The following is an 18,337-nucleotide window of genomic DNA, read 5'->3' as shown; positions in this document are numbered from 1 at the left end:
TATTGAATGGGTCAGTCATTGAGATGAATGCTGCCAGGCAGGTAACCACAGAGAATGGTGAGAAAAAAGCAAAAACCATGAGTGACCTCGCTCTGACTGGATTTTGGGCTTGGTGAAAGTGCTTCTTTGGAAGCTGCTGGACTGGTCTGGTGTTCTTTTTGGTTTGACTTTGTCTCGTTATTTCCCCAGTTGTTAACTTGTCAAAAGGTCAGAGATGAGAATGTGAGTCTTCGGGAATGAGTGTTAGTCTCCACAGGTCTGCAGAATTTGTTCACATTGACTGGTGACTTTAAGTTCAAACATGGTGTACAGTTCTTGTGCCTGTAATACAAACCAGCATCAAAGGATTTCATGATGGCCTACTATTTATCATTGAAACTGTTATCAACTGGCAAATTAAAATTTTTGAACAAGTTTATCTCTTAACTGTCTGCGAATTGGAGTGGTGCATGGGTTTATGATCATCTGTGTTCTGCTAAGGTGACATAAACAGAAATGAACAATTTATTAAGTTATAAACTTGATATCCAAGATCTGTTATTTGTAAATTCTGTTTAGGAACAATTGAACGATTTTGAGGGTCATTGAATGGTTGAATGTCACTGTGTTGCAAATCCAGTGATCGGGAGGCTGGTTTTGGTTCAGCTTCATTTTCCTGTGTCACTCCGGACACCGTACCTCCAGGCACAATAACTCTGGACATTGTCACTCCCTGTATGACACTATCACTCCGGTTACAACACTGTCACTCTGGACACTATCACTAAATACTGTGAGATCAGACTGTGACACTGGACAGTGTAATGCTGGACATTGCGATGTCAGATGTTTTAACTATAGACACTAACACCGGAAATAGTGACACTGGATGTCATTTGGATGCAGATAGAAATGAAAACAGTCAAAAAGAAAACAAATGAGATAGAATCTACTTGTAGAAATGGAAACTAAATGGGACTGAGTGAGAATGATTATGGCTGTTTAATGAACAGAAATCAGAACACTGCAATGATGTCCACATCTAATTGAGGGTCTCGGGGTGGTTTGTATAAAGAATATGCGGGAGTGAGTTTCAGACCGGAATCTAATCGAGGGGTTCACGGTGGTTTCTATACAAATGACGGAAGCTGACCTATGTGTTTGAATGTCTCGTGTTAGTCTAACATCCAGGGATTGTTTAATGGAGCTTGCTTCATACTTCAAGGACTCAGACATCTCCATTTTATCCGTCTCCCACCAAAATTGACAGGACAATGACAGCAGAAGATATACAAAGAGAAATGTTGCCTCTGTAATACCACATGTAATGCCATCTGTATACATCTAGGGCAGGAACAATCCTGGGATTGATAAGAGTAAATCTCCCTCACTCCATCCTCATCAAACACTCACAGGACAGAGACAGAATGGTGTTAGGCACAGAGGAAGAACTCACCTCGACATTGTTCCCATCACTGTTCCTTTGGCCATGGGTTTGAAATGCCATCCCCACACTGTCATTGACTATAGATCTGTCTCTGAATTTTGTTTCATCATTTAGGGATGTATTCAGCCCAGTGAGCGCTCACAGCTCTCTCTCCCTCATAGGCATAGACATTGTGTCTGTCTCTCATCTTCTGTCTCACCATTTCTCTCCTGTCTCTCTTTCTCTCTCTCTCTCTCTCTTTGCATCTCACTTCTCTGTCTCCCTCCCTCATCTCTTCTTTCTGTGGGTTCATGACACCATTGCGATGTTAAGAGAGACTGTACCATGAATGTCACGGTGTTTGCTGTGTCCTGGAGGGTGGAGGACTAGCTGGTGGGCAGTAAACAAGATCATTTCCAGCTTGGTGAGCTAGTACCACCCCAGCCTCAAATTTACCTGGACCGTCTCAGACTCCTCCCTCCCCTTCCTAGACCTTTCCATTTCTATCTCGGGCGACCGACTCAACACAGACATTTACTACAAACCCACCGACCGACTCCACAGCTACCTAGATTAAACCTCCTCCCACCCTGCTCCCTGTAAAAACGCCATCCCATACTCCCAATTCATTCGCCTCTGCCGCATTTACTCCCAGGAGGACCAATTCCACTACCGAAGAGCCCAAATGGCTTCCTTCTTCAAAGACCACAATTTCCCCTCCGATGTAGTCAACGATGCTCTCCACCGCACCTCCTCCACTTCCCGCACCTGCGCCCTTGAATCCTGCCCCTCCAATCACCACCAGGACAGAACCCCACTGATCCTCACCTTCCACCCCACCAACCTCCGGATACATCGTATCATCCTCTGTCATTTCCGCCACCTCCAAACAGACCCCACCACCAGGGATATATTTCCCTCCCCACCCCTATCAGCATTCCGGAGAGACCACTCCCTCTGCGACTCCCTCATCAGGACCACACCCCCCACCAGTCCAACCTCCACTCCCGGCACCTTCCCCTGCAACCACAAGAAGTGCAAAACTTGTGCCCACACCTCCCCCCTCACCTCCCTCCAAGGTGCCAATGGATCCTTCCATATGTGTTGAAAATTCACCTGCACCTCCACACACATCATTTACTGTATCTGGTGCACCCGATGTGGTCTCCTCTACATTGGGGAGACAGGCCGCCTACTTGTGGAACGTTTCAGGGAACACCTCTGGGACACCCGCACCAACCAACCCAACCAGCCCGTGACTGAACACTTTAACTCCCCCTCACACTCTGCCAAGGACATGCAGGCCCTTGGCCTTCTCTATCGACAGACCCTGGCCACATGACACCTGGAGGAAGAGCGCCTCATCTTTCGCCTAGGAACCCTCCAACCACACGGGATGAATGTAGATTTCTCCAGCTTCCTCATTTCCCTCCCCGCACCTTATCTCAGTCCCAAACCCCGGATTCAGCACCACCCTCTTGACCTGCAATCTTCTTCCCGACCTCTCCGCCCCCACCCCCCTCCGACCTATCATCCTCACCCTCACCTCCTTCCACCTATCGTATTCCCAGCGCCTCCCCCCCCCCCCCCCCTTTTATCTCAGCCCGCTTGGCACACTAGCCTCATTCCTGAAGTAGGGCTTATGCCCAAAACGTTAATTCTTCTGCCCCTCAGATGCTGCCTGGCCTGCTGCGCTTTTCCAGCACCACACTTTTCAACTCTGGTCTCCAGCATCTGCAGTTCTCACTTTCTCCGAGTTAGTAGCAAGTGGGACTGCCTGAAGAGTCACTGCTAAAGACACAGACACTTTCAATTGATAGCAATGAGTAGCTGAAGGGAACAAATGTAATGTTTCCAGGTTCACCGAAAAGATCTACAGTGGGTGGGAGAAAAAGCTGTGGGGACGACCAAAGATACGGGCAACTTCACTGACTGAGGAAGGAATTAGCTGATGGAATATAATGTGCAGCAGATATTTCCAAGCTAACTTAGTGACTGATTAAAATTCCCATTCCTTGCCCAGTCCATCCTTCTACACCCAAAGGTGATTTGTCCCTGTGGGACAGCAGTGTAGGTCAAACTGCGGGAAATGAAGATGGGAACTGTGAAGTGTTCCCAGACTGAGCCACAACATGAAGAGCACAAGGATTGAGATGATTATTCTGTCGTGGAAGTTGAATGAGTTTTGGAAACAGGGTTCCTGTGATTGACAACACTATAAACCTGGCAACATCCAGAACCAAAGTAAGGTGTCAGAGGAATCACAGGTGGAAGTGGGAAGGGACTGGGCAAGGGCAGAAAAAATCGAGTCAATGTTCTGGGGACATGAGTTTGAATCCTACAGTGGCAGATGGTGGGAATTGAATTCAATTTCAGTGGAAAAGGAAGGAGTCTTCCCCATTAGAACATTGTTGTGAACATAGTTTGATACACTAATGTGCTTTAGGTAAGGAAATTTGCCATTTGACCTGGTCTGGCTCACATGTGACTCCAGACCAACAGCAATGTGCTTGACCTTTAACTACCTTCTAGGCAATTGGGGATGGAAAGTAATGCCGGCCCAACAAATTAAATAAAGTTCTCCAGCTCTGGTACCCTCCTGGTAATCTTCCTGTGCCAACTCTCCAAGATTGATGAATTCTTTGGCAATGCAGTTCAGTTCAGTTCAGAACACTCTCTGCTCATTCCTGAAGAAGGGCCTGTGCCCGAAACGTCGAATCTCCTGTTCCCTGGATGCTGCCTGACCTGCTGTGCTGTTCCAGCAATAAAGTTTCAACTTTGATCTCCAGCATCTGCAGACCTCACTTTCTCCTCGAAGAGTTCAGTTCAGTTCCCAGTTCAACATTTAGCTCAATTAACAGGGTTTGTGTAGCTCTAATTTTTAATGTTTGCTTTAATGATTAATTGCATTAGGTACTTATCTGTGATCGTCACTCAACTTGTCAAAGATCAGAGAAGGAGAAAGTGAGGACTGCAGATGCTGGAGATCAGAGCTGAAAATGTGTTGCTGGAAAAGCGAAGCAGGTAAGGCAGCATCCAAGAAGCAGGAGAATCGACGTTTCGGGCATAAGGCCTTCTTCAGGAAGCCGGGCTTATGCCCGAAACGTCGATTCTCCTGCTCCTTGGATGCTGCCTGATGTGCTGCACTTTTCCAACAACACATTTTCAGCAAAGATCATAGAATCCCTACACTGCAGAGAGAGACCATTTGGCCCACTGAGTTTGCATCGACCCTCCACAACCCAGGCCCTGGTCGTGACACGGGCTGCTTCAGGCACAGCCAACTCCATTTTCACCTGTAGATCCATGGTACGCTTGTCTTTCTCCCTGCCTCACAATTATTCAACCCTTTGTCTGCCAGACTGCTCTTCTCTCTCTTTCTGGGCTCCATCTATTGGAGGAGTGGGACACAAGTAAGTTGTTCACTCTTATTGGTTCCCTTCAGGCGAGTTTCAGGTCTAATCTGGTTGACCATCTCCTCACGAATTGACGAATTTGGTCCCCAGTATTGCTACTGCGAATCTGATGCTCCCCAGTCAGAATCTGTTCTCCGTCCTTGCCATTTGAAGCACGTCTTTGAGGTAGTGTTTAAAGGGCAATCAACATTTAGGAGTGAAGTGATGTAATAATCAGCAAAAACAACCTAGACCATGTGTCCTGCTACCAGTTGTTAGGAAGAAGTACTTTACTGTGTTCATTGTGTGTGTTGCCAATTTCAATGTCGAAGCTGAAACCGAATAGCATTCCTGTTTTCATTGCTCACTCATGTCTGAAACATACATCTTTAACCATGCATTAATGATCAGTCAGAACTCTTTAATGTCTTCTGAAAACACTTCTGGGCCAGACCAGGTAAGATTCCCAGATTCCCTTTGGTGAAGGACATGAGTGAAGCAGATGTGTATTTACAGAATTGGTGTTAGGTTCTACAATGGGACTATGAAACTAACTTTCAATTCCAGATGGATTAATTATTTGAGATTAAATTCTGCCAATTGCTGGTATTTGTATTCTGGGTCACTGCATTACAAGTTCAGTGAGGTTCCCCCAGTCCAACTACATCACAATTTACATTATTCCCCCAAATATCAACACCTTAGTTTCCTACAGCTCTGTCTGTGTGTGCAACAGCTCATTTGATTCTCTCTCCCCCACCACTTACACCCATTTGTTACTGTGTAGCTGCTGCAGTTTGATCTCAAAATGTGTGCATTTCAGTTGGAAAAATACAAATGATTCTGTAATTTTAACTTTATTGGTTGGTTATTAATCATTTATTTCATTCTTAGATTATGGAGTATTCAGTTCATTTCAGATGGAAAGAGGTTGCTCTGAGCACTGAGAGAATGCAGGGCTGGTGTCTGAGTATTTGTGTGATCAAAGGATCAAGAAGTTGCCAACTATTTGGACTCGATATTACAGTGTGGTGTATTTCTCTCACCTCTATAAAGGATAAAGCAAAACACATGAGACATTACACTGACTCAAGAAAAGCAATTCCTGGAATTCCTGAAATAAAAAGGAAGTGATGTGGAGTCTTCCTTGTTTCAACAAGATTCAGTGGAAAATTTCAGTAGCAGCTGGTGAGCGTTGGGGTGTGGGTGATAGTCACTGTCAAGTAGAGGGAGATGGAGCTGTGATTGTGAAGGTTTTATGGAATCCTAGAGGTCTACAGCATGGAAACAGGCTTTTTGGCCCAATTGGACGATGCCACTCAGTTTTCACTGTTAAATAGTTCCATTTGCCTGTGTTAGGCCCATATACCCCCCCAGTTGTCCCTCACTCCCAGAAAATATGGATAAAGAGGACTCAGTAATAGCACTGCCACTGAATTTCATGTTAAAATGGTGAAACTTAACAATAAATCTCTAAACAGAAAGTAACCCTTCATGTCGAGGAAACAGCAGTAATGAGGTGAGATGATGTAATGCACGTGGGCAGGACAAACAAGACAAGGAAATACACAATGAACAATAGGACCCTGGGAAGCATTTACAATTAGAGAGATTTGGGGTGAATGTACACCAGTCTCTGAAGGTAGATAAAGAATGGAGATAATATACTTGCTTTTATTAGCCTGACATCTTGTTTCTGTCCTTGGGATTTTCACTTGCGATCTCTTCCTCCCTTGAACTCTCTTTCTCTCCTTCCCTCCCTCTGACTATCACAATCTCATTCTCTGTCTGTTGGTTCTTCTCTTTTTCTCTCAAAGCATTTTCTCTCCCTCTTTCGCCCTGGGCCCTCTATTCTGTCCCAGTGGCGGGGAAGGGGGATTGGGAAGATTTGGACTTAGTGCCACATGTTGCTGTACAGTTAATGCAGTAGGATACACATTTCCCCTGTTGCTCCCAGGTTTTACCCTCACTGTTGTCCAAACCGGGCCAGGGGGTGGAGGGATGAGTGGAAGGGGCATAAAGTACCTTTCTCATTGAGTGTGTGATTGGTTGGCTGCAGACTGGAATCTTGCTGTGCATTACAGCAGTCAAAAGACCAGTTAGTCTCTGAACATACTCACCATGTCCTTCAGCCCAGGGGTTGAGAGTCTGTGAGGGGAGGTGGAGTAGCCATGCCCCTGTTCTTGAGTTCTTGAGCGGAGGAATGGGAAGCAAGGAGGTGGTGAGAGAGAGCCAGGGTGAGGGGGAGTGTTTGATGGGGCTTGAGGGGGGAAGGGGCTGTTGTCGGAGAGAGAGAGATGGAGGGGTGAGAGGACAAAGAGGCAGAGTATGAGACAGGGCGGAAGAGCGGTCTCCCCAGGTAGGGGAGTAATAATGCCCTTCAGGGCAAGGCCTGAGTAGCTGGATAGCACCAGGATCATTTAATGGGAGGTGTGGGGGGAGGATGGGGGGTTGTTGGTGGTTGAGGTGGTAGGGAGGCATGATGGGCTGAAAGGATTATCTATGTGATGTGAAGCTTCCATAATTCTGGGACTGGGATCTTGCTGTGCACAAAAGCAGTCAGTTACAGGCCAGTTAGTCCAGACAAACTCATTAATCTCTGCGCTAGGAAGTGGGGCTCAGCATGATATGGGGGACAGCAAAATATTTGTGAGGGTACACATTTGGTGAGGAATATAATTGGGAGGGCAAAATAATTGGGGAAGGGCAAACATTTGGGAGCGGAGTACAATGGGAACAGAATAGGAGGATGCAATTTCAGATCTAAGAGAAAAAGACAGGGTGAGAGAGAATGTGAGAGAAAGAGACAGAGGGAATAAATGACAGAGAGAAGAGAGGAAGAGTGGGGCTGAAGAAACAAGAACAGACAGAGAATAGAGAGATCGAGGAGGAGGAGAGCAAGCGAAGAACAGAGACAGAAAGTGCTAGAGAATCTCAGGGAGGGAGAGAGAGAGAAGGGCAGAGGGAGAGATAGGGAAGAGAGAGAGAGAAAGAGAAAGATGGAAACAGAGAGAAAGAGAAGGACAGTGAGAGGGAGATAGAAAGAGGGAGGCAGACAAAAGGACACAGATAGAGAGAAGAGGAAAAGTCAGACAGGGACAAACAGAAGTTAAGACATGGACAGACTGAAGTGGTGATACTCATATTCCAGTTAGTCCCAGCTCTCTTGATGGTTCTTCACATTCCCTCTCTCCCATGAGGTTTGCTTCAGCCTGGGAATGTATCAGTGTGTTGTATATTTGTGAGTAATCTCTGTGTCTGTGTCGCTGTCCAATGGAGTGTCTTTTGTTTTGGGGATTAATTCCCTCTTTCTCTCTCTCTTGTGTTTACAATGATACCCGCTGCTGAACACCCCATGCCATTGCACAAGCATCAACAGCATTTTCTTCGAGTGAACTTTTTTGGAATTGAAGTAACAGGTTGTTATTCCATCAAAAAGTCTGATCCACTGCATTATTCCCTTGATGTAAAACATGCTGTGCCAGCAGCTGTCCTGCCATATACAATGTACTGGGGGAATGTTCAGCTCAGTGTTGTTGTTACTGCAAACATTTATAAACTTTCAATTGTTAGCTGGCAACAACAAGTCCCTTCAATACTACCTTACTCCCACCCTGATATACTTTCCAACCATCAATGACCACAAAGCAGTCTGGGGTTATTCAGCACCTAAGTGTGATCTTCAATAAATCACCTCACTTTCACACAGTGATTCAAATAACATGAAAAATGACAAATAAAAACTGAAAGAACTGAAAGTGGCGGCACGGTGGCACAGTGGTTAGCACTGCTGCCTCACAGCGCCAGAGACCCGGGTTCAATTCCCGCCTCAGGCGACTGTCTGTGTGGAGTTTGCACATTCTCCCCGTGTCTGCGTGGGTTTCCTCCGGGTGCTCCAGGTTCCTCCCACAGTCCAAAGATGTGCAGGTCAGGTGAATTGGCCATGCTAAATTGCCCGTACTGTTAGGTAAGGGATACATGTAGGGGTATGGGTGGGTTGCACTTCGGCGGGTCGATGTGGACTTGTTGGGCCGAAGGGCCTGTTTCCACACTGTAATGTAATGTAATGTAATCTAATCTAAACTGCAGATGTTGTAAATCAAAAACAAAAACAAAAGTTGCTGGAAAAGCTCAGCAGGTCTGGCAGCATTGGTGGAAAGAAATCAGAGGTGATATTTCAATTTAAGTGGCCCTACCTCAGAACTGTCATCCAAACAGGAGCTGAACATACTAAACTGCCCTATGTGAGGTCAGTTCCCTGAATAGCCATCCCCAACCAGCAAAGGTTCTAGTCATGAACAACTATCCATAAAGTGAACACAGGCGAGCAGTCATTCCCACTCACCTCCTTTTCAACCACGCAGAATGCAAGGAAGATACAATAAAAATTCTAAGAAGTAGATTGGCTAAAATTGCCCAGCAAGATCTTGAACTGACTTGTACTACAGCAATTATAACGGGTGGAATTTATATATCTATATAAATCTGCCTCTGTGGTGTGAATCACCATCACTGCTTGGACAGACATCCCATGTGACAATCGGTGCAATGATGTCCCATACCATGATGCAAAGAGCATCTTGTAAATCACAGTTGACAGATGATTCATATTCTTTTAGCAGTGTGCTGCTGATGGACTATGAATCAACTGATGATCCATTTACAGTTTCCAACTCATGAGTCTCTCAATGTTGTATTTCAGTTCAACTGGAGGGCACAACAGAGAGAAAGCACTGCAGATGCTGGAGATTAAAATTAAAGAGTGTGGTGCTTGAAAAGCACAGCAGGTCAGGCAGCATCCGAGGAGCAGGAGAATCAACATTTTGAGCATTAGCTCTTCATCAGGAATACACACTAGCAGCACCGACTTTCACTCTGTCGGGCCAAATGTTCTTGATCCTAATTGGAGCCTTGGAGCAGCACAAAAATATCAAATATCCTAAATCACACGTCATTCACCATAAACCAACTTGGCTTTCATCTGTGAAAAATCCTTTTGGACCAACCAATTTCCACAGCAGTGAGGCCTCTGGACAAGGTCCAATTACAGAGACTTCACAAAGTTGATGGAGTATTGCATCAAGGTGTAACACTATGGCCTCACAGTGAATTGGTCTAAAAATATATCTGGGCACTTATCTGTAAAATGTCAGTGCCAACAAAATAATAATAGCAATAATAAGTAATTAATAGCCTAAAATGAAATAACAATCCCAAGCAAATGTACATGGGAGTATCTTCACATAGACCATTATCGTTTAGGGAACATCAAAGGATAACAGCAACAAAGGACAAGATGGGAAACGTCCTATTTGACAAAGTTGTTTGATCCTCTGTGGGACAGCTGCTACCACAACACTCCAGATCTCAGTGTTTGTCCTGTTAAACTGTGCACCACAGCACTATGCCTCTTTCTACAAATAGCATAACTCACACGTCTTTTCGACAAACAAATAATTCAACAATACACATCATAAATGGAACCCTGTGCTTAACACCGCTCCCAGTGAGCTGTCCTCACAAATACTGTGTCTCCACAGATCCACTGATTGATGAAAACACGCAGATAGTCAATGCCATTCGTGCTCACCATCAGTTATCACTCCATAATGACTTGAAAAACTCACCTTTTGCTAATATTGTACCTGGGCTCCCATTTGGAGCAAGCTGCCTGAGCAAGATCCACTAACAACATCTCTTTCCATCAAGGAATGGGAAACACCAGGTGTCACTGAGAAGTGGGTCATTACAAAACCCATCTGAGAAATAGCAGGCTTTAAACTACTACAGGGAAAGACTGTCTTGCTGAACACTTTCTTGACCAGATAGGGTCAGTGCTCAGCTAAATTCCATCAATGTGGCCTCAGTGTATATACATTCTGTACAGCATAGAGAAACCCACAATACTGCATATTACTGAGGAGCCTCCAATCTGACAAACTATTCACTTTAAACTCAGTTAGTGAGCACACTGTCATCTGGCATATCAGGCGTACAGTGGAAATGTAGAGATTTATATAACTTAAGTTGTTACAAGATTTACCAGGCACACTAACAATGTGAAGGAAGACGTAGCATACTTTCAAGATAATTAGCCTTGGAAAGTACATGTTGTTGTTTGTGAAATAACCTCTCCCTTCCTGCAGCTGGCAATGTCTCAGAATTGGAGAATTATCTCAAAATTGAAGAAGAGACAGTTTCAGAGACTATTTTATCTTGTCTGGTATCTCATTATTTTTAAAATCATTGAATGACAGCAGGTTTATTTTAATGATGTGATATCATTGAGATTTATGTTTGTACTTCAATACTCCAAAGACTGGATTAATCTGATCCTATTAGGTCTCAAATGCTAATTCCAACTTGTATTTAAACAACAAGACTTGCAAGATTTCACCCACTATCAGTCCCAGCAATATTGAAATATCTTTCAATATTCCTTTCAGTGATGACCTTCATTTTGCTGAGGCTAGTCAGCCAATCCATACCTCACATTGTAGAACACCTTGAAAGCTGTTTTAATAAATACTGTTATCCCACTGCTTTTCTTGTTAATTCAGTTTTGCAACCCATTTAGGAAATTCTATCTGGGAATAAGCACTCTGGTACAGAACCAAAAGCTGATGCTGACTACAACAACTGCTCGAACTCACACTAGGTAATACTTTCTTAAAACAAATACAAAGAAAAACAGGAACAAATTCAGATCCTTATCCTCAGAATTCTCAAATGACAGAATAACATCGAACAGATCATCATGTTTGTCCCACCAAAATTACACTAAATCTACATCAGTCCCATTTTCCAGCACTTGGCCCATAGCCTTGAATGTTATGACATTTCAAGTGCTCTTCCAAGTACTTTTCTGAGGTTTCTGATTTCAATTTCAGGCCCCTTACCAACCTCTAGGTCCCCTCTAAACCTCCTGCCTTTCAGCTTAAAATTATACCACCCTGTTATAGGCCTTTGAGTAAGGGGAACAACTGCTTTCTATTCACCCTGTCTATGGTCTTCATAGATACTCCGATCTCTGTTCTTCGTGAAGCAACCTGAGCTTATCCAGCCTCCCTCTTCACAGCTAAATTGCTACACCGAAGCAACATTCTGCTGAACCTCCTTTGCACTCCCTCCAATGCAAATACATCCTTCCCATGCTGCGGTGACCAGAACGACACACAATCGTCCAACTATGGCCTAAACAAAGTCCAACAGCACTTCCCTGCTCTTATAATCTACGTCTTGACTAGTAAAGGCACATATCCTGTACGCCTTCTTAACTACCCTCGTAGCCAATCCTGCCACCTTCAGAGATCTGTTAACAAGCACCTTAAGATCTTTTGGTTGCTTTATGCAGCCTGGTGTCCTCCCATTCACTGAGTACTGCCTTGTTTTGCAACTTCTGGCAAAATGTATCACGTCAGGGTTTATCAGGATTAAATTTTATCTGCCGTTGATCTGCCTGTTTGACCAATCTACCTATTTTTGCTTGTCGTGTAAGAATATTTTCCTCACTGCCAACCACCCAGTCAATATTTGTGTCATCACAAACTTACTTAGTATCCCCAACCACCGCCACCTCCCAACAACACATTCACTCATATACATGAACACACACACATGCAGACATACACACACTCTTTATTATCATTTACGAATATCACAAACAATGAAAGATCCAAAATTGATCCCACTGGATACCAGTCTCCAATTTCTCTAACAGCCTTCTTTCAGCTTTGCCTCTGCTTCCTCTGACTGAGTCAATTTGCTAATTTATTCTGAATTTCATGTGTTTTTACTTCAGTTGTCAATCTCCTATGTGTGGCTTTGGGACAGTTCAGTGACTCAGTGCTTAGCACTGCTGCCTCACAGCACCAGGGCCCTTCGATTCCAGACTTGGGTGACTGTCTGTGTGGAGTTTACACATTCTCCCTGTGTCTGTGCGGGTTTCCTCTGGGTGCTGGATTTCCTCCCACAGTCCAAAGGTGTGCAGGTTAGGTGAATTGGCCATGCTAAATTGCCCATAGAGATAGGTGCATTAGGCAGGGGTAAAGGTAGGGGAATTGGTTTGGGTGGGTTAACCTTTGGAGGGTGAGTGTGGACTTGTTGGCCTGCATGGCCTGTTTCTATACTGTAGGGAATTGAATATAATCTTGTCAAAGGCTTTGCTAAGATTCATACAAACTACATCAATTGCTCTACTCTCATCCAAAGACCTGATCACTTCCTCGAAAAATTTCACCATACTTGTGATGCATTTTGTCCCTCTGACAAAACCACAATAACAAAAAAGAACAAAGAAAATTACAGCACATAAACAGGCCTTTCAGCCCTCCAAGCCTCTGCTGATCCGGATCCTCAATTAAAATCCGTCGTCTATTTTCCAATGATCTGTATCCCTCTGTCCCCTGGCCATTCATGTAGCTGTCTAGATACATCTTAAATGATGCCATCATGTCCATCTCTACTTCCTCCCTGTGTCAAGAACTTTCCACGAATATTTCCCTTAACCCTTTCCCATCTCACCTTGAACTTTTGACCCCTAGTAATTAAGTCCCCCACCCTGGTAAAAAAAAAGCTTCTTGCTATCCACCCTGTTTATACCTCTCATGGCTTTGTCGACTTCAGTCAGGATCCCCCCCTCAGACTCCATCTTTTTAATGAAAATAATCTTATTCTACTCAACCTCTCTTAATAGCTAGCACCCTCCATACCAGGCAACATCCTGGTGAATCTCCTCTGCACCCTCTCCAAAGCATCCACATCCTTCTGGTAATGTAGCAACCAAAACTGTATGCAGTATTCCAAATGTGGCCAAACCAAAGTCCTATACAACTGTAACATGACCTGACAAACCTTGTACTCAATACCCCGTCCGATGTAGGAAAGCATGCCGTATGCCTTCTTGACCACTCTACTGACCTGCATTGCCACCTTCAAGGAAATATGGACCTGACCACGCAGATCTCTCCGTATGTCAATTTCCCCAGGGCTTAAGTCCAAAGATGTGCAGGTTAGGTGAACTGACCTTGCTAAATTACCCATCGTATTCGGGGATATGTAAGCAAGGTGCATTAGATAGGGGAAGTCTAGACTAATTGATGCAGGGGACTGGGTTGGTGTGGACTTCTTGGGCCAAATGGCTTGTTTCCACACTGTAGGGATTCTAATTTACTGTATAGTTTCCTTGAGAACTGGGTCTTCCAAAATGCATCACCTCGCATTTGCCTTGACTGAACTCCATCTGCCATTTCTCTGCCCAACTCTCCAATCTCTCTATATTCTGCTACATTCTCTGACAGTCCCCTTCACTAACTGCTACTCCACCACTGGTCACAGTTCTTCATTTTGAGAAACTCCCTTCCACTATTACTCACAGCCTCCTGTTGTCCAGCCAATTCCCTATCCATCTAGCTACACCCTGGATCCCATGCAACTTCACTTTCTCCATCAGCCTGCCTTGGGGAACCTTATCAAACGCCTTATTGAAGTCTACGTATATGACATCTACAGCCCTTCTCTCATCAATTAACTTTGTCACTTCCTCAAATAATTCTGTTAAGTTGGTATTATCTCAGAGAATAGATAAGGGAGATCTAGTGGACGTGGGTACTTGGATTTTCAGAAATCTTTTGACAAAGCCCCACATAAAAGGTTAGTTTGCAACATCAAAGCAAATGGGATCAGGATAATATACTGACTTGAATTGAGAATTCATAGCAAACAGAACGTGTATTCTTTGGAGTGGAAGGTAATGACATTGGGTAGTATAAAGATCAGTGCTTGGGTTCCAGTTATTCGCAATAGCCTTCGTGAGTTTTTTTTTCATTCATGTGATGTATATACTGGGTTCTCTAGACTACTCTCAGATATGTTGTTTATTTATTAATTGGATAATTAATATGACTGGATACTTCATCATTTCTTTGACTTGCAGTCTGAATTTGAACTGAGTGTTTATGCAGCAATTTAAATTCACCAGTGAAACGCCAACCATTGCAAATATAAATTCTGAACTGTTGTAATGTCTCAGGTATGTTCCCCGAATGTTATAATAAAAGAATTCTGTCATTCTTGCACCGACCACAGAATGATGAAAATGTCGGACAACGACAAAAGTAAAATCACAGGCTTTCTTCTGCTTTCCACCTCTGGGTCACCGGGATTCTCTCCTTTGCTTTGGTCCTTCAGTCTCTGATGGGCCCGAATTGTCACAAAAATATGAGTCACTGCCAGTACTGAGCGACAGAATTAAAGTGTATGGAACCAAGGGCATTAAAACCCAATCAAAACAGTCAAATCCCACCCAACCGGCACAGAAAAATAATTCTGCTTTGGATAACAGAAACAATTGGCAATTACCTCTGTCGGTTCATATCGATAGTAGAAGGGGATGTTTTTAAAAATAGACCAGAATGCATGTTATTCAGAGGACGATAGCTGCATTTTTCTTGGCGCAATACTGTGTATCCATGTTCTGGAAACAGATGACAATTACATCGATCAAAGGAGGAGGTAACTGTCAACCAAACAGGATAGTTTTTGGCTGAATGAATCAGAACGTTGTGTACACTACACATAGTGGTGAGATCCAGGAAAGACAGGGGAAATTAATACATTTAATCTATCACAGAATAACCTCTGTGATTATAAAAAATAGCTCTGCCGTCACCACAACCACGAGGTAACGGCTGGTGCAGGTTGAGAGCTCCACTTTCCCCTCCCACTCTGCCGAGGATATGGAGGTGCTGGGCCTCCTCCACCGCCGCTCCCTCACCACCAGACGCATGGAAGAAGAACGCCTCATCTTCTGCCTCGGAACACTTCAACCCCAGGGCATCAATGTGGATTTCAACAGCTTCCTCATTTCCCCTTCCCCCACCTCATCCTAGTTTCTAACCTCCAGCAACACGATCCCCTTGACTTGTCCGGACTTGTCCGACCTGCCCAGCTCCTTTTCCACCTATCCACTCCACCCTCTCCTCCCTGACCTATCACCTTCATCTCCTCCCCCACTGACCTATTGTACTCTATGCTAATCTATCCCCACCCCCACCTCCTCTAGCTTATCTCTCCACGCTTCAGGCTCTCTGCCTTTATTCCTGATGAAGGACTTTTGCCCGAAACGTCGATTTCGAAGCTTTTCGGATGCTGCCTGAATTGCTTTGCTCTTCCAGCACCACTGATCCAGAATCTGGTTTCCAGCATCTGCAGTCATTGTTTTTACCTCCACTTTCCTTTGGCCAGTATCATAATTCCGAGTAAACAGGTCCTTCTCCTGTTTAAGATACCCCTTAAAATTCATGTCTTTGAATAAGTTATTGTCATCTTACATTATATAGACAATAGGTGCAGGAGTACGCCATTCTGCCCTTCGAGCCAGCACCACCATTCATTATGATCATGGCTGATTATCCTCAATCAGTATCCTGTTCCTGCCTTATCCCCAAAACCCTTGATTCCACTATCCTTAAGAGCTCTATCCAACTCTTTCTTGAAAGTATCCAGAGACTTGGCTTCCACAGCCTTCTGGGCAGAGCATTCCACACACCCACCACTCTCTGGGTGAAGACGTTTCTCTTCAACTCTTTTCTAAATGGCCTACCCATTATTTTTAAACTGTGTCCTCTGGTTCGGGACTCACCCATCAGCGGAAACATGCTTCCTGCCTCCAGAGTGTTCAATCATTTAATAATCTTATACGTCTCAATCAGATCCCCTCTCAGCCTTCCAAACTCAAGGGTATATATACAAGCCCAGTCGCTCCAACCTTTCAAGTAAGATAGTCCCACCATTCCGGGAATTGACCTCGTGAATCCAAGCTGCACTCCCTCAATAGCCAGAATGTCTTTCCTCAAATTTGGAGACCAAAACTGCACACAATATTCCAGGTGCGGTCTCACCAGGGCCCTGTACAGCTGCAGAAGAACCTCTTTGCTTCTATACTCAATTCCTCGTTATGAAGGCCAGCAAGCTATTAGCTTTCTTCACTGCCTGCTGTACCTGCATGCTTGATGAGTCAAAATTAACTTCATTGAATTTGTCATGATAAAAGTGGGTACATCAGGTCAGGATGGACTGAATGGAAACAGACCAAGTAAAGTATTGCTGAAAATACATTTGCAATCAAAAGACACAGATTTTAAAAAAGTATGTGATTTAATCTTTATAATGGAGCATGTTGTCCTCTAAATTCTCAAATTTACATTCTCACCTGTTTACCTGTATTCAAAATGTTCCATGTTCATCATTAATTTATTTACTTTCTTGGACAGGTGTGAATCACATTTTGTAAAATCTCTATGGAAGTGTTCGCGGTTCTGTTGTGATGTTAATGTTACCAGCTGGTGTGATCGTGAAAGAAATGACCGATTTCATAGAATTAAGTGAAATGAAATGCAGGTAAGAATGCCAGAAACAACAGTAAGTTTGACAATTGGGAACAATCCTGTGTCACTGAGCTGTCTAAACTTCTCGATTGCTTCTCTAAATCCTTCTGATTATCCAACTCCATCTCCTAAACCTATACCCTCTAGTTTTGCACTCCTCTCCCCTGGGAAATAGACCTTGGTGATTCACCCTATCCATGCCCCTCATGATTTTATTAACCTCTATAAAGTCATCCCTCAGCCTCCAATATTCCAGGAAAAATAGCCTCATCCTATTCAATTTCCCCCTGCAGCTCAAACTTTCCAACCCTGGCAACATCCTCGTAAATCTTTCCTGAAACTTTGGAGTTTAACAATATCTTTCCTACGACAGGGAGACCAGAATTGCGCACAGCATTCCAAACGATCTAACCAATGTCCTGTATAGCCGCAACATGACTTTCTAACTCTCATACTCAACACACTGAACAATAAAGGCAAGCACACCAAAAGCCTACTTCACTACCCTGTCTACCTGCGACTTCACTTTCAAGGAACAATGAACCTGCACCCCAAGGTCTCTTTATTTGACAACACTTCCCATTAAGTGTATTGGTCCTTTCCTGATTTGCCATACCAAAATGCAAAACCACATACTTCGCTGAATTAAACTCCATCTGCCACTCCTTGGCACATTGGCCCATATGATGACGATCCCATTGTACTCTGACATAACCATCTGTACTGTCCACTACACCATCAATTTTGGTGTGATTTGATTTTGATTATTATTGTATTGTCATGAGCATTTTACATAAAAATTACAATAAAATAGTGAAAACATTTCATTTGTCACCATGACACAGCACAATTTTGAATAATTTAAGAATAAGAAAAAATGGAAAGATATGGCTGAAGATGAGCCAGTTAAACATGGTAATCAATACCTATGCCATTATCCTTTCTCCACCACCACTTCACCATCATCTGCAGTGGACCCAACCAATATTGAAGTTGCTGATCCTTAGACATGTACTGCTCGACCATTGGGAGCCAATGGCTGCGCCAAACCAACCAACGTCAGAGCTGGATTTCTCACCGGTAGACCCACCTCGTCAATGTTGCCATCGTGCCTTTCTGCCACTGCTTCACTGGTGCTAGTGCTGGACCCA

This window comes from Chiloscyllium plagiosum, unplaced genomic scaffold (genome assembly GCF_037043375.1).
Source record: "Chiloscyllium plagiosum isolate Xiang-an unplaced genomic scaffold, Cpla_swu_hap1 HiC_scaffold_47, whole genome shotgun sequence".
NCBI lineage: Eukaryota > Metazoa > Chordata > Chondrichthyes > Orectolobiformes > Hemiscylliidae > Chiloscyllium > Chiloscyllium plagiosum.
Note: the sequence above shows the minus strand (reverse complement) of the source record.